Consider the following 26347-nt stretch of genomic DNA (forward strand, 5'->3'; position numbering starts at 1 on the left):
CAATGACTGACTCACACCGGTAATCCCAGCACTTTGGGAGGCTGAGGCGGCTGGATCACAAGATCAAGAGATCAAGACCATCTTGGCTAACAGAGTGAAACCCAGTCTCTACTAAAATACAAAAATCAGCTGGGTGTGGTGGTGCCCACCTGTAGTCCCAGCTACTTGGGAGGCCGAGCCAGGAGAATTACTTGAACCCAGGAGGCAGAGGTTGCAGTGAGCCTAGATTGGGCCACTGCACTCACAGCCTGGTGCCTGGCAACAAAGCAAGACTGTCTTTTAAAAAAAAAAGGATGTTACGACGAGGGTGACTGTGGGCAGTACTGGAACTGACAAGGGCAGAAACTCAGGCAACTCTCAGAACTGGTTTTCTCTCTTGCCATCTGCATCCTCTCTCTCCCCTACTTTCCCAACCCCATCAGCTTTTCTTTCTATTCTCTACTAGGTTCTACTCCCTTGTGAATCTGGTTTGCGTAGAATCTGTTATTGCTCCTGATTCCTCTAGAGGCCCCCAGCAGGTATGTAAAAGAATGAAACTTGCACGATGTGAGCAGTATGGGGTGGTGGAGGCCATGGTGAACAGAAAGCATATGCCCTGTGTACGGCTTAGCTCGTCAGTTCTCACCATACCAGACCTCAGATATAATGAGAGAAGCCAAACAGCCAGATTTTCATGTGAAATCTCCCTATTGTCAAATATTGACAGCCCTTTCAAAATATTATAAAACATTGCACCAGTTATAAAAATAAGTTTCAGGGCCACTCTGCAGCTTCTGCTGGATATTTCTTGACAATTATTTTTGTTTTTTTTTCCTGAGAGAGAGTTTCGCTCTTGTTGCCCAGGCTGGAGTGCAATGACGCAATCTCAGCTCACTGCAACCTCCACCTCCTGGGTTCAAGCAATTCTGCCTCAGCCTCCTGAGTACCTGGGATTACAGGCATGTGCCACCATGCCTGGCTAATTTTAGTATTTTTTAGTAGAGATGGCTTTCACCATGTTGGCCAGCTGGTCTCGTCAAACTCCTGACCTCCGGTGATTGATCCACTGGCCTCGGCCTCCCAGAGTGGTGGTATTATAGGCATAAGCCATTGCACCCGGCAGACGATTCTTTATACATTCATTCAACTTAGGCTCCTGGTGTTAATTGCTTCAATCTGTTTCCCAACTCCCAGATCCCAGGAGACAATTACGTTAGCCCAGCTCATCTTTTCATATCAAGGCCACACAGGGAGTGGGTCCCTGGCAAGCCAATAGAGGGATGAAATCACTCAACCTAATCACTTTTACAGGGATAGGGGCTGTGGGATGGCTGACTACTAGTCAAGGCAATTTCCCTGTAAGATGTTGATGGCCGTAAAACACAGCTAGTAAGCCCTCGTGTTCATCTGGGACTTCGGCCCCTGACTCACAGTCCTCCACCCCAACTTGTACCATCAACTAAGGTGACATCAACATTCACTCATTTTTCTTTCATTCAATAATATTCATTGAGCATTTATTCTGGCCAGACCTGATAATAGGCTCTGATAGGCCGGGCACAGTGACTGATACCTATAATCCTAGCATTTTGGGAGGCCAAGGCAGGCAGATCACTTGAGGTCAGGAGTTTGAGACCAGCTTGACCAACGTGGTGAAGCCCATCTCTACCAAAAGTACAAAAATTAGCCAGATGGGGTGGCACATGCCTGTAATCCCAGCTACTTGAGAGGCTGAGGCAGGAGAATCACTTGAACCTGGGAGGAGGAGGTTGCAGTGAGCTGAGATGCCATTGCACTCCAGCCTGGGGGACAAGAGCAAAACCCCATCTCAAAAAAAAAAAAAAAAAAAAAGCCAGTCACAGTGTCTGGGGCCTGTAATCCCAGCACTCTGGGGAGGCCTAGGTGGGCAGATCACCTGAGGCCAGGAGTTCAAGCCCAGCCTGGCCAACATGTTGAAACACCATCTCTACTAAAAATACAACACTCAGCCAGGCATGATGGCTCGCAGCTGTAATCACTGCACTTTGGGTGGCCGAGGCAGGTGGATCACCTGAGATCGGGAGTTTAGGACCAGGCTGACCAACATGGAGAAACCCTGTCTCTACTAAAAATACAAAATTAGCTGGGCATGGTGGTGCATGCCTATAATCCCAGCTACTCTGGAGACTGAGGCAGAAGAATCACTTGAACTCAGGAGGCGGAGGTTGCTGTGAGCCAAGATCATGCCATTGCACTCCAGCCTGGGCAACAAGAATGAAATTCCATCTCAAAAAAAAAAGAAAGAAAAAATTACCTGGGTGTGGTGGTGCATGCCTGTAATCCCAGCTACTTGGGAGGCTGAGGCAGGAGAATCGCTTGAACCCGGGAGGTGGAAGTTGCAGTGAGCCAGGATGGTGCCATTACACTCCAGCCTGGGCAAAAAAAGAAAAGAAAAAAAAAAGGGCTCTGAGACTTATAGGTGAAATAAATCATCTTTTCCCCCTACAACTCTCAGACCGTGGTAAGTTCTGTGCCAGGAGTATTTGAGTATTTACAGGGCCTACTGTAATCTGATAGTCATTTCTCCTAAGGAAGGAAATTAGGGTTCTCATATCTTTGTAGATACAAAGATTCTTGAAAAAGTAAGATCTAGCATGGGGAGAAATGACAGATACAGGTGAGGGGACAGAAGGCAGCAAACCACACTGCCATGTGTGTACCTATGCAACAATCTTGCATGTTCTTCACATGTACCCCAAAACCTAAAATGCAATTAAAAAAGAAAAAGAAAAAGTAAGATCTCAGAAAAAGTGAGGAATGTCTTTCAAAGGACTGTTAGTCACAAGGAATTACTTGACTAAAGCATAGAAGCAAGAGAAACACATGGTCTTCAAGCATTGTAAATCGAGACTATGGCTTTGGAAGAAGAAGTAAAAAATAAATTTCTGACACATACACCATCTGTATCAGAAAGGATCATACACCATCAGTACAGAGATTACAAAGAACCTTGTATGCCATGCTAAGGACTGTATATTAAAGCGATGGAAAGCCATTGGAAGAATTTAAGCTTGAGACTGACATAATCTGATTTGCATTTTAATGGAGAGTGGGACATTTTCAAGGGATACAATTGCAAGCAAGAGATGTTTAGGAAATACAATTGAAAGAATCTGATGGCCAACCGAATGTGGGGAGGAGGAAAAAATAAAGACAACTCCTTTGATAACTCCAGGTTGCAGATCTGGGTGACTGGGTAATAGGTGGTGCTATTCATAGAAAGGGGAGAAAGTTTACCTCAAAATATGTCCCTTCAGAAAGTTCTTAAGTGTTCCCACCTTATACCATTGTCTCACCCAGGACATCTCATGCACAAGCTCAGCTTAGATGTCTCTAGTGGTCTCATTCCCATATATTCACTTCGTACCTCCATTCCCACTCCCATTCCCACCCCAGTATTGCTTTTTTCTCCCAGCCTGCTGGTATCCACCCTGTCTCACCCTCCACCCCAGGGTAGTTTCATACCTGTAACTCGGGATCGATCCAAACATTTTCCTTCTGCTTTCCCCTCTCCTAGTTGCTGAGCAAGATTAGAAATAATTTCTGTTTTAAAGCAGTAGGAAGCCATTGGAAAAATCTAAACAGAGCAATGATATTATCTGATTTGTGCTGAAGTGCAGTGGTATGATCGTAACTCACTGCAGCCTCAACCTCCCAGGCTCCAATCATCTTCCCACCTCAGCCTCCCTAGTAGCTGGAACTACCGGTGCATGCCACACGCCTGGGTAATACTTTTTGCGTTTTGTAGAGATGGGTCTCACTATGTTGCCAGGGTTGGTCTGGAACTCCTGAGCTCAATTGATCCTCCCTGCCTCAGCCTCCCAAAGTATTGGGATTACAGGTATGAGCTGCTGTACGTGGCCTGATGATTTGTATTTTAAAGGGGATTAAGTAGGCAAATGGGTGAAGGCTTTTAGGGCTGAGACTCTATCACTGCAATTACCACCATATACTTAGGATTTTCAACTGTCTTTTTTTTTTTTTTTTTTTTTTTTTTTTTTCTGAGACAGAGTTTCGCTCTTATTACCCAGGCTGGAGTGCAATGGCGCAATCTCGGCTCACCGCAACCTCTGCCTCCTGGGTTCAGGCAATTCTCCTGCCTCAGCCTCCAGAGTAGCTGGGATTACAGGCACGCGCCACCATGCCCAGCTAATTTTTTGCACCTTTAGTAGAGACGGGGTTTCACCATGTTGACCAGGAGGGCCTCGATCTCTTGACCTCGTGATCCACCCGCCTCGGCCTCCCAAAGTGCTGGGATTACAGGCTTGAGCCACCGCGCCCAGCTTTTTTTTTTTTTTTTTTTTTTAATGGAGTTTCGCTCTTATCACCCAGGCTGGAGTGCAGTGGCGCAATCTTGGCTCACTGTAACCTCTGCCTCCCAGGTTCAAGCAATTCTCATGCGTTAGGCTCCCAGGTAGCTGGGATTACAGGCGCTTACCACCATGCCCAGCTAATTTTTGTATTTTTAGTAGAGGTGGGGTTTCACCATGTTGGCCAAGCTGGTCTCGAACACCTGACCTCAGGTGATTCACCTGCCTCAGCCTCCCAAACTACTGGGATTACAGGCGTGAGCCACTGCACCCAGCCTCAGCTGTCTTTGTATTATTTATCTGCAGCCAGATCCCTGGCCTACTGGCACAATGGCTGTTCTCAAAAATTTGCCACTCTCCTCAAGCCTCCTGGCAAATGTGGCCCACCCCACTCATGATTTGTAGATAACACTGAGTCTTCAAAAAGAAAATAAGAGTCATTAGGAACACTCTTCTAGCCCCAGCCCACATACTCATCTTCTAACCCCAGCCCATATCTATGTTCGCACTTTTCTTACTTCCTACCCACCTATCTCAGAGGAAGGTGGCATCTCTTTCTGCCACTCCTAATATGTGCTCTAGGGAATCCACCCATTCTATTCGTTTTGGAGAATGGCTGTATCAATTATCCTTCTTTCTCTGTATCTTCAAATTCTCAACTGACCATTCTTCTCTCTTTGAAAAAAAGAGAAAGAAAATCTTACACCATCTGTATCAGAAATGATTATTTTTGTTGTGAGATAAACTATGTGAGTTAATGAAAAAAAGGGTTCATGACGGGTAGTTTCACCTAGAACCCAGATAGCTGGCTTTCCTTGAACGTTGAGAAGGATTTAGAATGAGGGCCTGTAAAGCTGGCAGCTCCTTCCTGGCTGTCCTGTCTGTACATCTGCACATACTTCTGCGGCTTACTTCATCCGACTCTCCAGGCACCAGCTCCCAAGACTATCCAACCAAGAACCAGGGACGATGGGCTTTCTGTCTTGGCCCCAAATTTAAATTTTGTGGGGGAAGTGTTGGCCCAGCTTGGATGATGTACCCTTACCAAAGGCCAATCAACTACAGTCAAGGAGGCAGCTGTGTACAACCATGGCTCCTGAAAGTCTGTGCCTGTGACCTTGTAGATGGGAGGTCTCTTAGCAAAGGGGAACTTGTGAGTTGAAGAAATTCCTCTCTGGCTATTGCCAAATTTCTTTCCATTGCTTTATATCTAAGACTCTTTAAGAGCATGGTGTCCACTCCCTGGCTCCACAATTTCTCCTCCCATTCATTCCAATATCCTCTGCATTTTGTTCTCCACTCTCTCCAACACCCCTACTCCCTACCAACTGTTTCAGGAAGGTCACTTTCCAATTGCCAAACCCAAAACACACTTTCAGTACTTGTTTTCCTGATGTATCAGCATTTGCCACTGTTTCCAAGTCTTTCCACCTTGGAAACTCATGCCACTTTCCTGCTTAAAATTCTTCAAGGGTTGGTCATTGCCTGAGCTATACAATTTTTCAATTTTCCTTAATCATGAAACTCTTTGTTTAAAAGAAGAAGTATTTTGCTCATGCCCACCATTAAATAGACAAAAACAGAGTTGGTGAAGTTGAAGCAGGAATGGAGGACCAAGAGCCCTGGCCACCTAGCCCCACTGCCACCCCCAGATGACTCCTGTGTGGACTCCAAAGAGCACTCACAGCTCCACTGAGTGTAGTTTGAAAACCACAAGTCTGTAGGATAAACACTGAATTTCTAATTTCATAAATAAGGTCCCTTCAATATCCAGCACCTGCCAACCTTTCCTGCCTTCTTTGCTGCCAGTCTCTGTACTCCAAATAGTTTCATCCATCGTTGAAGGAGTTGAATTATCTGGCTTGCTTCAGTGTGCCTCTCTCAAGCCCACCTGGGTACATGCTGTTTCCTCAGCCTGGATGGGACTTCTCCCTTTTGTGGACCTGGTGAACTCCTCTTTATTATTTAAAATTTGGCTTAAATGGAATCTCCTCAGGTACTTTCCCATCACAGTGATGTGACTTTTGGGACTCCAGATGTTCTGTCCCTGTTGTACATAATTGTTGGAACAGGGTTCAGTTCAGTATTACAATTTGAGATTTTTATGTCTGTATACTCACTAAACCTTCTAGGTGGTGACGTTATGTTCGTTTCATCTTTGTGGCTCTAGAACCTAGCCCAGCACCTGGCACTCTTAGGTGTCTTAGTCAGTTTTATGTTGCTTATAACAAAATCCCTGAATCCAGGTAATTTGTTTTAAAAAAGGATTTATTTCTTACAGTTTTAGAGACTGGGAAGTCGAAGGGGCTGTACCTTCTGAGAACCTTCTTGCCAGTGGGGACTCTGTGGCATCCCCGAGGTACGCCAAGGGATCACATGGTGAGGGGGATCATGAGGTTAGGAGTTCAAGACAGAGTCCTACTCTGTCACCCGGGTTGGAGTGCAGTAGCATGGTCTCAGTTCACTGTAACCTCTGCCTCCTGGGTTCAAGCAATTCTCCTGCCTCAGCCTCCTGAGTAGCTGGGACTACAGATGCCTGCCACCATGCGTGGCTAATTTTTGTACTTTTAATAGAGACGGGGTTCCGCTATGTTAGCCAGGCTGGTCCTGAATGTCTGACCTTGTGATCAACCCGCCTGGCCTCCCAAAGTGCTGGGATTACAGGTATGAGCCACTGCGCGCAGCCCATACTGTATATATTACCTGTAACGTTTTTTCCTTTAACTAAAAATCATGTGAGAGTCACCCACTTTTTGTTTGTTCGAGATGGAATCTCGCTCTGTCACCCAAGCTGGAGTGCAGTGGCACAATCTCAGCTCACTGCAACCTCTGCCTCCAGGGTTCAAGAGATTCTCCTGCCTCAGCCTCAGAAGTAGCTGGGATTATAGGCACACATCACCACCCCCAGCTAATTTTTGTATTTTTGGGAGTGATTGGTTGTCACCATGTCAGCCAGGCTGGTCTTGAATTCCTGACCTCAAATGATCCGCCCTTCTGGGCCTCCCAAAGTGCTGGGATTATAGGCTTGAGCCACCACACCCAGCCTACCCATGTTGATCCTATAGTTCTACACCATTCTTTCCCACTGCTCTATAATTTATTTATCCATTCTCCTCTGGACATTTGAATTGTTTACAGTTCTTTATTCTCAGAAACAATGCTGCTGTGAACATTCTTGTCCATATCTCCTAGTGCACACTTACAGGATCTCTTCAGAGCCTATACCCAGGAGTAAAATTGCTGAGCCATGGGAGGATGCACATCTTCAAATTTATAAGAGGCAGCTTGTTTGCCAAGTGTTTTTGTTTTTGTTTCATTTTTGGTTTTTGTTGGTTGGTTGAAGACATGGAGACCATGTCTCTGTTTTGGTTTTTGTTGGTTGGTTCCTGTTTCATCCTTGCTTTGTCGCCCAGGATGGAATACAATGGCTGTCATAGGTCACCGCGCCTTGAACTCCTGGGCTAGTTGGGCACCAAGTGCTATGGTTTGAATGTATCCCCCAGATTTCATGTGTTGGAAACTTAATCCGAGTGTGGCAGTATTGAAAGGTAGGGCATTTAAGAGGTGAATGGATCGTGAGAGCTCTGTCCTCATGAGTGGATTCATGGGCTAATGGACTAATGGGTTAATAGATTAATGGGTCATCAAGACCCATTATCTTGTGATTTTATAAGAAGAGGAAGAAAAGAGGCTGAGCCTAGTGGCTCATGCCTGTAATCCCAACACTTTGGGAGGTGAAGGTGGGAGGACTGTTTGAGTAAAGACCAGCCTGGGCAACACAGGGAGACCATGTCTCTGTTTTGGTTTTCATTGGTTGGTTCCTGTTTCATCCTCGCTTTGTCCCCCAGGATGGAATACAATGGCTGTCATAGCTCGCTGCGGCCTTGAACTCCTGGGCTCAAGCAATCCTCCTTTATCAGCCTCCTGAGTATCTGGGAATACCAATGCTCCAGCATGCCTGGCTAATTCTTATTTTTTGTTGAGACCGGGTCTTGCTATGTTGCCCAGACTGGTTTCAAACTCCAGGGCTCAAGCAATCCTCCAGCCTTGGCCTCCCAGAGTGTTAGGATTACAGGCATGAGCCACTGCACCTAGTCAGGATACTCTTATATGGTGCCTTTTGATAAACAGAAGTAATTAATTTCATTGTAGTCAAATCTATCTTTTTCTTTATGATTTGTGCTTCTTGTGTCTGAAGGAATTCTTTCATAGCCTGAAGTTATGAGGACATTCTTTTATACGTTCTTTAAAAGTTTTATTTTTCTCATGTAAGTCTTCAATCCCACATGTAATCAATTTTTGTCAATGGTATAAAAAAGATAACATTTTTTCTTTTACTTTTCAATATTCAATATAAAGAGATAACTTTTTTTGTTGCTTTTTTTGGAAACAGAGTCTTGCTTTGTCATCCAGGCTGGAGTGCAGTGGTGCAATCTCAGCTCACTGCAGCCTCTGCCTCCTCGGTTTAAGCAATTCTCCTGCCTCAGCCTCCTGTGTAGCTGGGACTACAGGTGCACACCACCATGACTGGCTAATTTTTGTATTTTTAGTAGAGACAGGGTTTCACCATGTTGGCCAGACTAGTCTCTAACTCCTGGCCTCAAGTGATCCACCTGCCATGGCCCCCCAAAGTGCTGTGATTAAAGGTGTGAGCCACCACACCTAGCCAAAAGGTAACACTTTAACAAACACCTTGATAATTACTTGTTCTAATTCTAAGCATTGGAAAGTCCAGGCCGGGTGCGGTGGCTCAAACCTGTAATCCCAGCACTTTGGGAGGCCGAGGTGGGTGGATCACGAGGTCAAGAGATCGAGACCATCCTGGTCAACATGGTGAAACCCTGTCTCTACTAAAAATACAAAAAATTACCTGGGCATGGTGGCGCGTGCCTGTAATCCCAGCTACTCAGGAGGCTGAGGCAGGAGATTTGCCTGAACCCAGGAGGCGGAGGTTGCGGTGAGCCGAGATTGCGCCATTGCACTCCAGCCTGGGTAACAGGAGCGAAACTCCGTCTCAAAAAAAAAAAAAAAAAACCAAAAATGGAAAGTCCATTCATGTCCACAGATCTATTTCCCCTACAAGCTCATGAATTCTTTTTTGTTTTGGTTTGAGTTTTTTGTTTTGAGACAGGGCCTCACTCTATCACCTGGACTGAGTGCAGTGATACAGTTGCGGCTCACTGCAGCCTCAACCTTCTGGGTTAAAGCAATCCTCCGCTTTAGCCTCCTAAGTAGCTGTGTTTACAGGCATGCACCCCCATGCCTGGCTAATTTTTGATGTGTTGTAAAGTCAGGGTCTCACTATGTTGCTCACTCTGTCTCCAACTCCTGGATACAAGGGATCCTCCCACCTTGGCCTCCCAAAGTGCTGGGATTACAGGCATGAGCGACTGTGCCCAGCCATAATGAATTATGTAAAAGTAGGGACAATGTCTTTGTTTTCAGTGTACCCTCAATGCCTAGCAGTTTCTTGCATATACAAACATTCTATACATATTGTTAATTTTGTCTCTGTACCCTTAAGTTCCTAATACTATAGACCACCTGAGCTAGAAGGAACCCAAAAGCATTACCTTGGTTTAGTGCCTTTATTCTACAGGTGAGGAAATGGAGGCCATGTAAGTGTAAACTGCATTCGTGAGCTCACATGATCCAGTGCCAGAGCCAGGGCTTAGTACATTGCTTCCTGTTTCTCCTGAAACTCCAGGTCCTGAGTCCAGCTCCTACAATGTTCACTCAATGCCTAGACAAAGTCAGGGCTTCATGACCAAGGACAGAGATGGGGGCTGGTGTCTGTTACAATGGCAGCGGATTAATGTGTTTAACCCTTACAAATCAAGAAGGGAAAGAAGGAAAAGCCCAAAAGTAGTTATATTTAAAAGGGGGAGAAATACAAATGGAGAGAAAAATATTGAATTCAAAAAGCAAACACATATAAGTTAGAAAGATGAATCTTTTCTTTCGTATCACATGGTAAATATAGAAAATAATGCCTTAGAAAATATTCCATTAGAATGTATACTCCCTGAGAGCAGAGACTGTTTGGTTCACCATCATATTCCTATCATGTGGCTTAGGGACTGGCAAATAGGCTCAATTAATATTTAATATTTAAGACATGACTTAAAGAAAAAATAAAATAAAAATAAACCCAGAGGAAATTATAAAACTTTTTTTTTTTTTTTTTGAGATGGAGTCTCGCTCCGTCTTCCAGGCTGGAGTGTGATGTCAGCTCACTGCAACCTCTGCCTCCCAGGTTCAAGCGATTCTCCTGCCTCAGCCTCCTGAGTAACTGGGACTATTGGCGCCATCATGCCCAGCTAATTTTTTTTTTTTTTTTGAGACGGAGTTTCGCTCTTGTTACCCAGGCTGGAGTGCAATGGCACGATCTCGGCTCACCGCAACCTCCGCCTCCTGGGTTCAGGCAATTCTCCTGCCTCAGCCTCCTGAGTAGCTGGCATTACAGGCATGTGCCACCATGCCCAGCTAATTTTTTTTTTGTATTTTTAGTAGAGACGGGGTTTTACCATGTTGACCAGGATGGTCTCGATCTCTTGGACCTCGTGATCCACCCGCCTCGGCCTCCCAAAGTGCTGGGATTACAGGCTTGAGCCACCGCACCCGACCTAATTTTTGTATTTTTAGTAGAGACATGGTTTCACCATATTGGCCAGGTTGGTCTCAAACTCCTGACCTTGTGATTCACCCACCTCAGCCACCAAAAGTGCTAGTATTACAGGTCAGAGCCACGTACCTGGCCCCAGGACTTAAATTCTGTTCCTATTACCTGTTAGCCGGCAAACATGCCCTTCCACTGAATCCTCACTTTTTTTTTTTTTTTTTTTTGAGACGGAGTTTCGCTCTTGTTACCCAGGCTGGAGTGCAATGGCGCGATCTCGGCTCACCGCAACCTCCGCCTCCTGGGTTCAAGCAATTCTTCTGCCTCAGCCTCCCTAGTAGCTGGGACTACCGGCACACGCCACCATGCCCAGCTAATTTTTTGCATTTTTAGTAGAGATGGGATTTCACTATGTTGACCAGGATGGTCTCGATCTCTTGACCTCGTGATCCACCCACCTCGGCCTCCCAAAGTGCTGGGATTATAGGCATGAGCCACTACGCCTGGCCCTGAATCCTCACTTTTAATGCTCAGTTCATGGCTTTGAAAGTGCTTACACATAAGCATGCAATGTTATCAAGGACATTTTTTTCTTTGAGTAGGCACCAAATTACATACCTTATTTTAACTATTTTTTTTTTAATTTGGATATTCCTAAATGCAAAAATCAAGAGGCTTAATCCAAATGTTAAGGAGTTTTGGTTTTGTTGTTATTGTTTATTATTTTAAGACTTTTAAGAGTTTACACATGCTACAAAGGAGTCTTCAGTGAATAGTAATTCCCCTTCCCACTGCTGCCGATGCCTGGGGCACTCATGTCTAAGACATCGTGCTTCTCTCCTACCTGCCAAAAGTCACCTACCACCTTCAACATGAACATGTACTGCTGCTTATCTTCTGAATATCTGTCTTTTCCCTTGAACTGACTCTAGATTCTTGGTGGAGGTGCTAGAGAAACATAAGGCAATAGAAATAAATTTATTGCTGGGCACAGTGGCTCACCCGCCCTCGGCCTCCCAAAGTGCTGGGATTTCAGGACCAGCCTGACCAACATGGAGAAACCCCGTTTCTACTAAAAATACAAAATTTAGCTGGGTGTGGTGGCGCATGCCTGTAATCCCAGCTACTCGAGAGGCTGAGGCAGGAGAATCACTTGAACCCAGGAGGTGGAGGTTGTGGTGAGCTGAGATTGTGCCATTGCATACCAGCCTGGGCAACAAGAGCAAAATTCCGTCTCAAAAAAAAAAAAAGAAAGAAAGAAATTGGTTTATTTCTTCCTCTTCCCCCATCATGTGATCAAACTGGTACTGATAGATAAAGCCAAGCTGTTCACTTCTTTGCTGAAGTTAAAGCATTTCTTTAATTTTTATGTAGAATAGAAATGGAGCCAAATATGACCCTTACTAGAAAAGATAAGCTCCCTACCCCAAACTATCTCCTAAATATGGTTTTAGATGTCTCATTCCTTAATCTCTTATAATGACAAGGTAGCTTGTTGCTGTCATTGTTGTTTTAAAAATGTGTGTGTTAGGGGGATGAATTTTACCTATTAGTCCCTTTGTAGACACTGTCCTATGTCATAGTACAAGTTTATATTACCATCATGAGTTCAAAAAAAGTTGCTTTTGTTTTTCTATGTTCAAGATGGAGTCTTGCTATGTCTCCCAGGCTGGAGTGTAGTGGCACGATCTCAGCTCACCACAACCTCTATTTGCCTGTTCAAGCAATTCCCCTGCCTCAGCCTCCTGAGTAGCTGGGACTACAGGAATGTGCCACCAGGCCTGGCTAATATTTTTGTGTTTTTAGTATATTTTTAGTAGAGACAGGGTTTCACCATGTTGGTCAGGCTGGTCACAATCTCCTGGCCTCAAATGATCTGCCTGCTCAGCCTCCCAAAGTGCTGGGATTACAGGCTTGAGTCACTGCACCCAGCCCACAACTTGTATTTTGAATGTGTAGTTTTGGACAGAAAGAGACTTCATCTCAAAAAAACAAAACAAAACAAAAAACGTGTGTGCTCTGGGAATGCAATAGGAAGAATGATGTTTCAAGTTAGTAAAAATAGAAAAATAGCCAGGATGAGGAATAAACTGTTAGAGAAAAGGCAGAGTCCAGAAGTGCAAGAAGTTATCCATCCCCCTCTTGAGCCTCTGTGCCTGAAAGTGTACCGTAATTTCTTTTTCCTTTTTTGGAGACTGAGTCTTACTCTGTCTCCCAGGCTGGAGTGCAATGGTATGATCTTGGCTCACTGCAACCTCTGCCTCCCAGGTTCAAGCAATTCTCTGGCCTCAGTCTCCCAAGTATCTGGGATTACAGGCGCGTGCCACCATACCCAGCTAATTTTTTTGTATTTTTAGTAAAGACAGGGTTTCAATGTTGGCCAGGCTGGTCTTGAACAACTGATCTCAGATGATCCACCCGCTTCGGCCTCCCAAAGTGCTGGGATTACAGGCATGAGCCACTGCACCTGGCCCCATGTACTGAGATTTCTACATGATTGGCCACAACATAGTTAATTCAAAGAACAGCAATTGTCCGTCCAATCCCCCTGGTCCCAGCTACCACTGCTCTGGATCCTCATGGTTCTGTCTCCTGGCTTTCTTAACTGCTCTCAGATAGATTTGTTTGAGCAAAACTAATTGGTAGGCTAGTGCCGAGGGCATGCTGCCACTAACAAAGTGGGTGTGTAGTACCACTGCATTGGCTAAATTGCTACATACATGCAATTAGTTAACCCTTCCCTCCACCCATGGAACAGCTGACCTGCCAGGCAACTATCTGGCAAAGCAGTTCAGCAGAGATGACCAATGGGCATGTGAGCCTCCAATCTTCTGGTGAACATAACAGCCCTCACTTTCCTCCTCAGCTGATTCCATAATTGGCAGCTAAAAGGGGAGCCAGGGTAGGCAGGGGCATTGCCCACTGAGCTGTCGGCAGCTTGTCAATGTGACTCTCAAACACAGCAGAGGTGGGTGGCACTATGGAGATAAGCAATTCACACCTCCCCATCTTTCCTCCCACTCTCTAACTTGGAAACACAAGGTACTTTGGGATCTGGAATCGGCCTCCCTCAGCTGTTGTGCTTTATGGCTTATGCTTTGCCAAATACTTCCTTAGGGCTGTCCCTTGAGGAGTGGTTAGGTTTTGCCTTGTAATTGACCGTAGGTCACAGCAAGACATTTAGCCACACACCCAAACAGGTAGGATTTCCTATATCTAGAGTCATAATCTTACAGAGCTATAAGAACTTCAGAGATCCTGTAAAGGACTCACCCAGGGTGACACAGCTAGCTTGCAGAACAAGAATTAGAGCAGGTCCCATTAAGCAGTATTTCTTAAACTTCTGAAACTAGGATCCATAGGCAGGTACACATTTTATCTGATGAGTAATGAGTGTGAGTATAAAATATACTTATGTGGCCGGGCACGGTGGCTCAAGCCTGTAATCCCAGCACTTTGGGAGGCCAAGGTGGGTGGATCACGAGATCAAGAGATCGAGACCATCCTGGTCAACATGGTGAAACCCCGTCTCTACTAAAAATACAAAAAAATTAGCTGAGCATGGTGGCGCGTGCCTGTAATTCCAGCTACTCAGGAGGCTGAGGAAGGAGAATTGCCTGAACCCAGGAGACGGAGGTTGCAGTGAGCCGAGATCGCACCATTGCACTCCAGCCTGGGTAACAAGAGCGAAACTCCGTCTCAAAAAAAAAAAAAAAAAAAAAATATATATATATATATATATATATACTTGTGTGTGAGGACACACACACACACACATATATTTGAAACAAATGTTATACACATTACTTACCCTTTCCAAATCCTATGTTCTGTTTTCTATTCTTGTTGGGGATCTTTTAGCTGCTTTTGATCCTCTAAAGTGGTTTATGACCCATTAGTGAGTCAAAACCTGAAGTTTAAAAAGCACCATACAGCCGGGCGTGGTGGCTCAAGCCTGTAATCCCAGCACTTTGGGAGGCCGAGGCGGGTGGATCACGAGGTCGAGAGATCGAGACCATCCCGGTCAACATAGTGAAACCCCGTCTCTACTAAAAATCCAAAAAATTAGCTGGGCATAGTGGCACGTGCCTGTAATCCCAGCTACTCAGGAGGCTGAGGCAGGAGAATTGCCTGAACCCAGGAGGCGGAGGTTGCGGTGAGCCGAGATCGCGCCATTGCACTCCAGCCTGGGTAACAAGAGCGAAACTCTGTCTCAAAAAAAAAAAAAAAAAAAAAAAAAAAGCACCATACAGGGCAGGGCACAGTGGCTCATGTTTGTAATCCAACACTTTGGGAGGCCAAGGCAGGAGGATTGCCTGAGTGTAGAAGTTGGAGATCAGCCTGGGAAACACAGCAAGACATCATCTCTTAAAAAAATTTTAAAAAAAAATACCATACAGGCCTGTAATCCTAACACTTTGAAAGACCGAGGTGGGAGGATCACTTGAGCCCAGGAGTTCAAGACCAGCCTGGGCAACATAGGGAAACCCTGTCTCTACAAAAAAAAATTTTAAAGAAAATTAGCCAGGACATGGGGTTGCTGGCCTGTGGTTCCAGCTGTTCAGGAGGCTGAAGTGGAAGGATCTGGAGCCCAAAGGGTCAAGCCTGCAGTGAGCCAAGATCGCACCACTGCACTCCAGCCTGGGCAACAGGGTTAGGACCCTGTCTCAAAAAGCAAAAAACTTAAGTCCTATCAAGTTAATCCTTTAATAAAACTCCAGCATCTCCCTGTTGCTGGTAATAACTAATAACTCACACCATGCTTACAATGTATCGGGCACGCTTCTAAACACTTTATTTACATTTAACTTATCTTTTCCTCACAATAGCCTGAGAACAAGCTTGTCCAAACCGTGGCCTGCAGGCCGCGTGCAGCTCAGGATGCTTTGAATGCGGCCAACACAAATTTGTAAGCTTTGTTAAAACATTATGAGACTTTTTTTTTTTTTGCTTTTTTTTTTTTTTTTTTTTTTTTTTTTGAGACGGAGTTTCGCTCTTGTTACCCAGGCTGGAGTGCAATGGCGCGATCTCGGCTCACCGCAACCTCCGCCTCCTGGGTTCAGGCAATTCTCCTGCCTCAGCCTCCTGAGTAGCTGGGATTACAGGCACGTGCCACCATGCCCAGCTAATGTTTTGTATTTTTAGTAGAGACGGGGTTTCACCATGTTGACCAGGATGGTCTCGATCTCTCGACCTCGTGATCCACCCGCCTCGGCCTCCCAAAGTGCTGGGATTACAGGCTTGAGCCACCGCGCCCGGCGCTATTTTTTTTTTTAAGCTCATCAGCTATCATTAAGTGTCAGTGTATTTTATGGGTGGCCCAAGACAATTCTTCTTTCAATGTGGCCCAGAGAAGCAAAATATTGGACACCCCTGCCCTGGAGGTAGGGTTACTATCACCCTCCTCTTACAGAGATGATGAGTAACAGCCCAAAGACATACAGCTAGTAAGAGACAGGGTCAGGATTTAAGCCCAAGCAGCAGTCTGATTCCAGAGTAAGCATTCTTGGCCAGAATTATCCGCAGTAGTTAACAGTGAATCCAACTGCTTAAAATAAGTTTTCAAGTCGTATCATGCTGCCTCTGTATGCTCCAGGCTGCTAGCCATTTGTATGACCTCATACATGCTGTTCCCTATGTCTAAAACATGTCACTCCTTGCATTTGGTTAATTCGTATACAGACTTCACTTCAGGCGTTCCCTTATTTCCTTACACTACCTGAGGTATCCTGTGTTCCCATAACACTGTCTCCTTTCTTTTCTCTCTTTCCCTCATTCATCCATTCAATTCATTTGATAAATTATTTACTGAGCACTTACCCCATGCAAGGAGATATAGCAGCCACGAAGACAAAGTTCATGCCCTTGTGAGTTCATATTTTCCAAAGGGGGAGCATGGAGATAATAAACGATTAAATAATATGTCAAGTGGTGATAAGCGTTAACAAGAAAAAGCAGGGTTAGGTGGATTGGACATGTGCCTATTTCATGTTGGGAGGTTGGGGATGGGCTCATGGAGTAGGTGACATCCCAGCAGAGACCAAAGGAAATATGAGACAGCCTTGTGGATTTCTGGGGGAGGAGTAGTCCAGGAAGAGAGAACAGCCAGTGCAGAGACCCTCAGTGGAAAGAATGCTTGGATGTTCCAGGAATGGCAGTGTGGCTGGAGCAGAGTAAGCCAAGGGGACCTGGAGAAAGTGAGTGCCTCAAGATACTGGGGGCCAGATGGCTTAGGGCCTTGGAGGTCACTTTGTCTTTTGCCCTGTTTGAGTTGGGGAGCCACTGGGGGATTCTAAGCAGAAGAGTAATGTATTAGTTTTCTGTTCCTGCTGTAACAAATTACCACAAATTCAGTGGCTTAAAACAACACGAATTTATTATCTTACAGTTCCAGAGATCAGAAATTATGTCACTGGGGTAAAATCACTATGTTGGCAGGGCTGCATTCCTTCTGGAGGCTCTAGGGAGAGTATGTTTCCTGGCCTTTTCCAGCTCCTAAAGGTACCCTTGCTCCATCTTTGAAGCCAACAACTTTGCATTTCTCTGTTGTTCTGTGGTTAGACTCCCTAAGACCACACCCAAGAAAGGTTATCCACTTTTAAGAATTCATGTGATTGGCTGGGCGCGGTGGCTCACGCCTGTAATCCTAACACTTTGGGAGGCCGAGGCTGGCGGATCATGAGGTCGAGAGAACAAGACCATCCTGGCCAACATGGTGAAACCCCACCTTTATATTTTTTTTTTTTTTAATAAAGAGGGGGTTCCACCATGTTGGTCAGGCTGGTCTTGAACTCCTGACCTCAGGTGATCTGCCTGCCTTGGCCTCCAAAGTGCTTGGATTACAGGCGTGAGCCACAACGCCTGGCCACCCCATCTTTATTAAAACTACAAAAATTAGTTAGGCGTGGTGTAATCGCACCTGTAATCCCAGCTATTTGGGAGGCTGAGGCAGGAGAATTGCTTGAACCTGGGAGGCAGAGGTTGCAGTGAGCCAAGATCACACCACTGCACTCCAGCCTGGCGACAGAGTGAGATTCCGTCTCAAAAAAAAAATGTGATTAAGTTGAGCCCACATGAATAATCCAGAATAATCTCCCCATCTCAAGGTCCTCAATCACATCTGTGAAACCTTTTTGGCCATATAAGACAACATATTTATAAGCCCCAGGGATCAGGACACGGCCATGTTTGGTGATGGAGAGGGTCATTCTGCCTATAGCAAATGACCTGTGTAACAGTTTGGCCATGTCCCCACCCAAATCTCATCTTGAATTTCCACGTGTTGTGGGAGGGACCCAGTGGGAGGTAATTGAATCATGGGGGCAGATCTTTTTTATGCTGTTCTCAAGATGTACCTTCATCTTCTGCCATGATTGTGAGGTCTCCCCAGCCACGTGGCACTATAAGTCCAATAAACCTCCTTCTTGCCTATAGCAAGTGACATAATATGAAGAGTTTTAATAGGATCACCCTTGGCTGCTTTGTGGGGAATAAATCATAGGGGACAAGGGTGGAGGCAGGGAGACAGATCAGTTAGGAGACTACTGGAGTAATCCATGTTCTTGAGAATTGATCAAGGCCCAGACCAGGGTGCCAGTAGTAGAAGTGGTGAGATATGATCAAGGTGTGGATTTTTTTATGAAGGCAGGATGGACATGATTTACTGATGGACTGGAGGTGGAATGTGAGAGGAGTCAAGGTTGACTCCAAGACTGACCCTCCACCCGCTTACAGTACTTGACAGATGTTGTTTCGTTTATTCAACTGTTCAACTGTCTTCCTTATTGCTCTGAAAGTTCTAAGGGAGAAGGCCCCAAATCTAGCTTGCTCCCTGTTGTATCCTCACATCTATGAGTGCATGGAACATAGCAACACAGTGCGTAGCTACTACTTATTGAGCCATTATTATATGGCAGGCACTTTGGTTAATCTGATTTAATAACCAGAACAGCCTTATGAAATAGTTATTACTATTATCCCCACTTACTGATTGGGGAAACCAAGGCCCAGAGAGATTAAATGACTTACAACAGTAAATAGAAGAACTGAGATTTAATCTACATTGAATAAATTAATTCATTCAAATTTTTAAAAATTTGGGTTTATCTACATATTCTTTTTTTTTTTCTTTTTTTTTTTTTTTTTTGAGACGGAGTTTCGCTCTTGTTACCCAGGCTGGAGTGCAATGGCGCGATCTCGGCTCACCACAACCTCCGCCTCCTGGGTTCAGGCAATTCTCCTGCCTCAGCCTCCTGAGTAGTTGGGATTACAGGCACGCGCCACCATGCCCAGCTAATTTTTTGTGTTTTTAGTAGAGACAGGGTTTCACCACGTTGACCAGGATGGTCTCGATCTCTCGACCTCATGATCCACCCGCCTCGGCCTCTCAAAGTGCTGGGATTATAGGCGTGAGCCACCGCGCCCGGCCAGGTTTATCTACATATTCTGACTGCATATAAAATGGGAGATGGGGAAAAGGTTACAGATTTATAACCCTTTAAAAGTTTTAGTAATAGGCCGGGCGCGGTGGCTCAAGCCTGTAATCCCAGCACTTTGGGAGGCCGAGGCGGGTGGATCACGAGGTCAAGAGATCGAGACCATCCTGGTCAACATGGTGAAACCCTGTCTCTACCAAAAACACAAAAAAGTAGCTGGGCATGGTGGCACATGCCTGTAATCCGAGCTACTCGGGAGGCTGAGGCAGGAGAATTGCCTGAACCCAGGAGGCGGAGGTTGCGGTGAGCCGAGATCGCGCCATTGCACTCCAGCCTGGGTAACAAGAGTGAAACTCCATCTCAAAAAAAAAAAAAAGTTTTAGTCATAGAAGAATTATGTTAGGAAATGGCAAAAGTTAGAGCCACTAACTCAGAATTTTCAGACTCAATAGTCAGTCTTACCTGTGGTTTGGTTGATGTAATGAGTGAAGCAGGCAGTAATTCAGAAATGTTTTGTAACCACACTGGAGGCAAAGGAGAAAAACAGATGACATCAGATAGACCATGCTGATGCAGTGAAAAATACCCAAACCTGAGAGTGAAGGAGGAGAGATTTTAGTCTCACTTTAGTCCCAACCACTTATTAGCCAATACATCTGAGGTATTTACTTCATCTTTCTGAAACCATCTCGACTATAAAAGGGATATAATATTATCTGCCTTATCTACCGCATAGACTCTTGGGATAAACTAAATTTGTTTGTTTCATAAATATAGAGCATCTTCCATGGGACTGGCATTGCTCTAGACACCAGAGTCATGTCATGAACAAAATAGACAAAATCCTCACCTCCATGGAATCTGCATTCTAGTGGAAGGGAAGAGTGACAAAAACAAGAATAAATAAATAATTTCAAGAGTGATAAATGTTGTAAAGAAAAATAAGACAGGTTAGGGGGCTATAGAGTAATCAAAGAGGAGGTAACATTGGACAGGAACCTAAGTAAACTGAGAGAGAAAGCAATAGTAATCTGTGGAAAGGGCAATCCAGGCAGGAGAGACAGAGTGCTTTAAATTCCTGAGGTAGGAATGAACGGGGGATATCTGAGGAATGGCGGAGAGTGAGCAAGGAGAAGGAGTGATGGACGATGCTGGAGACACACGTCAGGCCCAGATCATGCAGATCTTTGCTGGCCATGGATTTTATGCATATCCCAGAAGACAATAGAAACACAAATATGCGAAGAGTAATACAAACAAATAGTAAATGAAAGAGCTGTAACATGGACTTAGGTGGCAATACAGGCACACTTGCTTCAAGAGCACAGGCTCTGGAGACTACCTGGGTTGGAATCTCAGAGGCACCTTGGAAATGATCTGTGTGATCGTTTGGTTGTGTTCCTACAAATCTCATCTTGGATTCCCACATGTTATGGGAGGGATCCTGTGGGAGGTAATTGAATCATGGGAGCAGATCTTTCTCGTGCTGTTCTCGTGATAGTGAATAAGTCTCAGGAGATCTGATGGTTTTAACAAGGGGAGTTTCCCTGCATATGCTCTATTCTCTTGTCTATTGCTGTGTGAGATGTGCCTTTCATCTTCTGCCATGATTGTGAGGTCTCCCCAGCCATGTGCAACTGTAAGTCCAGCAAACCTCTTTCTTTTGTATATTGCCTAGTCTTGGGTATGTCTTTATCAGCAGCTTGAAAATGGACTAATACACTATGTCATACCAAGTTTTCATTGTACAGTTGTCCCTCATGTCCATGGGGGATTGGTTCCAGGACCTTCTGTGATACCAAAATCTGCAGATGTTCAAGTCTCTGATTGAAAAAAAAAAAAAAGCACAACCTCCCATATACTTTATTTTTAACTTTCATTTTATTTTCTGAGACAGGGTATCACTCTGTTGCCCAGGCTGGAGTACAGTGGTGCCATCATGACTCACTGCAGCCTGGGTTCAAGTGATCCTCCTGCTGTGGCCTCCCAAAGCACTTGGATTACAGGCATGAGCTGCCATGCTTAGCTCTCATATATTTTAAATCATCTTGAGGGGACAAGTATAAGTAATCTTGAAATTACTTATCTCAAGATGAAAGGCACATCTCACATGGCAACAGGCAAGAGAAGAGAGCTTGTGCAGGGAAACTCCCTTTTTTAAAACCATTGGATCTCCTGAGACTTATTCACTCATATGAGAACAGCACAAGAAAGATCTGCCCTCATGATTCAAGTAATCTCAAGATTACTTATATTACCTAATATGCTGTGATGCTATCTGAATAGTTGTTATGCTGTATTGTTTAGGGAACAATGACAAAAACAAATGTCTGTACGTGTTTAGTACAGATGTAATTTTTTTGCAAATATTTTTTACCCAAGATTGGTTGAATCCATGGATGTAGAAACCATGAATACAAAGGGTCAACTGCATTTGTTAATTTTCAGGGGAAATGATTACAGTCACAGTAAAACCTAACACATACAGTAACATGGTGGTGCTACTTTGGCCAACTTTGTGTAATAAAAAGGCATCCTCTGTTTTCAACAGTGTAATGTGATTTCATATCCACAAATTTACCCTATCTTATATTTTCATAAGTTCGCCTTTACTTTCACAATATTTAGTAAAATCTTATTGTTTGAATGTAAGAAGAAAATTAGAGTAATATCTAATTAAAGCAAACCAGATTAAGAACAAAGCTATTCTAAATCCTAGCTGCCAACCAGCTATGCAGTCACCTACCTTAAATTGTTGTCTTAGAATTGAATAGCAGCCAAAACCAAATTATCTTCAAAGCTGGATTAAGATGCACACGGATAACAAAATGCTATTAAATAAGCCTTCCTGTATCAATAAATAGCTTGAAAGGAAAGAAGCAGATGAAAAATCCCTGGGAATTTATAAAAGCTTGGCAGAGATAGTTGTCATTTGGGTTATGCAAGGAACTATCCTGATAATAAATACACTGAAAAAGTCCTTGTGTAGAGCATATTTTACCAGCATTTTAAAAATATGTAAAAATGTTTTTTTTTTTATGTTTAACCTTTCTAAATATAGGGACCCAGTACCTTCAAAAGGCTATTTTTGGTGATAGTACAACATTCTGACACTTTTTACTAAGCAAAATTGACACATCTGTTGAAATTAACATTTGTATCTCCATGGACCGACATGTCAGTAAAAAATGTAAAATATCGCCATGTTTCCCTGCTAACCAGCATTTGGAAACAGAGGACTCTTCAAACCAAACTATTCCAGTCCTCCTTGAGAAAGGATTCAAGTATTTAGCACTGATCCCTGTCACCTCTGAATACTGTAAAACCTTGCACAGGGTAGACAAACTCAGCTCGAACTTAATGGAATAGACGTTTCTGTGGTTGGCCAAATCCCATCTGTTAGAATTGACATATACCTTGCGTCCTTGCATACCTTGACAATCCAGCAAGTTTGCTTTCTGTCCAGATCTAGTGAAAAGAGAGGAAGAGCAGCGTAACTGGACTGTTTTCTTTTTTTCTTTTTTCTTTTTTTTTTTTTTGAGACAGAGTTTCGCTCTTGTTACCCAGGCTGGAGTGCAATGGCACGATCTCGGCTCACCGCAACCTCCACCTCCTGGGTTCAAGCAATTCTCCTGCCTCAGCCTCCTGAGTAGCTGGGACTACAGGCACGCGCCACCATGCCCAGCTAATTTTTTGTATTTTTAGTAGAGACGGGGTTTCACCACATTGACCAGGATGGTCTCGATCTCTCGACCTCGTGATCCACCCGCCTCAGCCTCCCAAAGTGCTGGGATTACAGGCTTGAGCCACCGCGCCCGGCTGGACTGTTTTCTTACATCCAAACAAGAAAAAAATCCAAGGCACTGGAACCTATGCAGCCATTCTTCTTGTCCATCCATTCACATCCAGGTGAAACCCCGTCTCTACTAAAAATACAAAAAATTAGCTGGGCATGGTGGCGCGTGCCTGTAATCCCAGCTACTCAGGAGGCTGAGACAGGAGAATTGTCTGAACCCAGGAGGCGGAGGTTGCGGTGAGCCGAGATCGTGCCATTGCACTCCAGCCTGGGTAACAAGAGCGAAACTCCGCCTCAAAAAAAAAAAAAATTTGTTTTCCTTATGCTTATGTTTTCTTCCTGACCACTTTCAAGGTCAATGTGAGGTCACTGTCAAAACCCTGTAGGAAAAATGGGCAGCTCCATACAATGCAACAGTAACAGTGGCAAACAGGCTGGGCCCAGAACACACATCTGTAATTCCAGCTAATCAGGAGATTGGGGCAAGAGGATCGCTTCAGCCCAGGAGTTCATCCAGCCCGGGCAACACAGTAAGACTCTGCCTATAAAATAAATATATAAAAGTGGCAAGCAAAATAGAACTAGCCAGATACTGAAAACAAGTTAGTTAATGGAGTTGGGAACTGAATTTGGCAAGTGAGTTTCCTGCCACTCTTCCTGCTGTTCACGGTTGTTGTTTTTAGTAATAATAACTGTAGTGCCATTATCTAAGCTTAAGCTGCTGCCTGGAATTCCACTATGAGAGCTTTGTTTTCGTGAGTTAGCCCTTGTCCAGTGGTGGCCAGGTGTCCCTTGTGGGGCACAAACTTAACTCACTTTTTTCTTTGCTTCTGAGCAGTGTACCGTATCCACAGCGTCCTGCAAGGCTTCATCCCCGTCTTCCAGAAGTTCAGGCTGACAGGTAACTTTTAAAGTTTTCCTTTGTTCACTCTTTTTCTCCCTAGCAGGGTCTTCATTTAGAAAGAAGCTTAGCATACAGGAAAAAACACAGCCTGGAGGCAGAGGACCCTGGTTCTAGTCCTACCTCTGCCAATTTACTAGTTCTGTGACCCTGGATGAGCTGTGTAGCCTCAGTTTCCTCCCTCTGGAAAATGGGTGTAATACTTTCCTGCTGCACAAGGGTACAGTTTTTTTCAATGATGTTTCAGGGTGTTGTGAAGATCAAGTGGGGAATGGATGCAAAGGCCTGAAGTGTGAAACAGTAGAAAAATGAGATGGGTCTGGTTAGTCTTCATTCTCTTATAGAACTTGGCACTTCCCCAAACGCGATCTTCTCCATGGCTGTACTTGCCTACTCAGAGAGTTGGAGTGACTTGCCCACAGTCATACAGCTTGAGTGGCTTGGCTGGGCGAAAGCATGTTGTCTTTCTTGACTGACAGCTCTGTGCCCACCTTATGCCTCCGAATGGAGAAGCCAAGCGGCTGTGTGGCTGTGCTGGGAAATATCTGTCTCCTTTAATCCATGTAATGAAGAAAAACAAAAGTAGCTGCTATGACTGTGGGTCACTGAGACCCATGGCTTCTGGGGTGATTACATCATGCCAGCTGTGAGGGGTACTTGGGCATCTGAGGTGATGGTGGGGATGAAGCCTGACTGCTTTCAGAATCTCATCCCATCCTGTGGCCTTTGCCTTCCAGAATTCAGGAAGACTGACTGAGGCCACTGCCAGGTGGGCAGCAGAGGCAGGCCCCAGTGTGACCACCAATGCAACCCCTGAGCCCACAAGCACAGAGAAGTATTCTGAGAGACGTGCAGGAGACCAAGCCAGACCAATAAAGAGAACACCTTTCCTTCCATGAAGTCTGAACGTTGGCATCAGCCCTGGCAGGGGCATCATTTAGGCAGTACTGCTATGCAACCCAGCTGCCAGGATGGAAGGCAGAGGGTGGGTGTGGGGCCTGAGCCTTCACAGTACCTGGACCAGCAGGGAGATTCTGGAAGTTCACTGCTCTCAGAGGACAGCAGGAGACCCTGGGCTCTGCAAGCTGTGATCAATCTGTTTGGGCTCTTTTTTTTTTTTTTGAGACGGAGTCACCAGGCAGGGATGCAGTGGCATGATACTGGTTCACTGAAACCTCTGCCTCCTGGGTTCAAGCGATTCTCCTGCCTCAGCATCTTGAGACTACAGGCATGCACCACCATGCCTGGCTAATGTTTGCATTTTTAGTAGAGATGGGGTTTTACCATGTTGGCAGGATGATCTTGATCTCCTGATCTCGTGATCCACCCACCTCAGCCTCCCAAAGTGCTGGTATTATAGGCATGAGCCACCGCACCCAGCCCTGGGCTCATGGTTTTTATGAAATCCCAGACTATATGGGTGTGCTCTCAGGTGCTACAGAGAAATCCAGGAGGGACGAATAGTCCACTGCCCTGAGGCAGGGAGCCACCAGCCTGGGGCCCCCTGGTGAACCTGATGCAGGTAAGATGCTGGGGACTAAAACCATTTTTTTTTTTTTGCACCCAATAAAAAGGCAGGAAAATGATCATCATAAACAAAATGGCAGCCAGGCATGGGGGCTCACACCTGTTATCCTAGCACTTTGGAAGGCTCAGGCAAAGGGTCACTTGAAGCTGAGTTCAAGACCAGCCTGGGCAACATAGTGAGACTCCCTCCCCTCCCCCAACAATCTTTACAATTTTTTTTTTTTTTTTTTGAGATGGAGTTTCCCTCCTGTTATCCAGGCTGGAGTGTAATGGTGCGATCTCAGCTCACTGCAACCTCCGCCTCCTGGGTTCAGGCAATTCTCCTGCCTCAGCTTCCTGAGTAGCTGGGATTATAGGCACGCGCCACCATGCCCAGCTAATTTTTGTATTTTTAGTACAGACGGGTTTTCACCATGTTGACCAGGATGGTCTCGATCTCTTGACCTCGTGATCCACCCGCCTCGGCCTCCCAAAGTGCTGGGATTACAGGCTTGAGCCACCATGCCTGGCTTTACAATTTTTTTTTAATGACCAGATGTGGTGGCACATACCTGTACATACCTGTAGTTCCAGCTACTGAAGAGGCTGAGGCAGGAGGACTGCTTGAGCCCAGGAGTTCAGGGCTGCAATGAGGTATGATCAAGCCATTGCACTCCAGCCTGGGCGACAGAGCAAGACCCTTTCTCTCTAAAATAAATTTTTTTAAAAAAGGGCCGAACTGGCCGGGCGTGGTGGCTCATG

General features: G+C 45.1%; 1 long non-coding RNA gene across 1 annotated transcript; it reads left to right on the forward strand.

Annotated features, from left to right (window-relative positions):
- The first annotated feature begins 407 nt into the window (after positions 1–407).
- LOC101053836 (uncharacterized) lies at positions 408–26347 on the forward strand. Its single transcript, XR_165338.4, has 3 exons — positions 408–518; positions 24017–24079; positions 24817–26347. It is a non-coding gene; the product is annotated as an uncharacterized LOC101053836 (long non-coding RNA).

Source organism: Saimiri boliviensis, chromosome 8, assembly GCF_048565385.1.
Source record: "Saimiri boliviensis isolate mSaiBol1 chromosome 8, mSaiBol1.pri, whole genome shotgun sequence".
Classification (NCBI taxonomy): Eukaryota; Metazoa; Chordata; class Mammalia; order Primates; family Cebidae; genus Saimiri; species Saimiri boliviensis.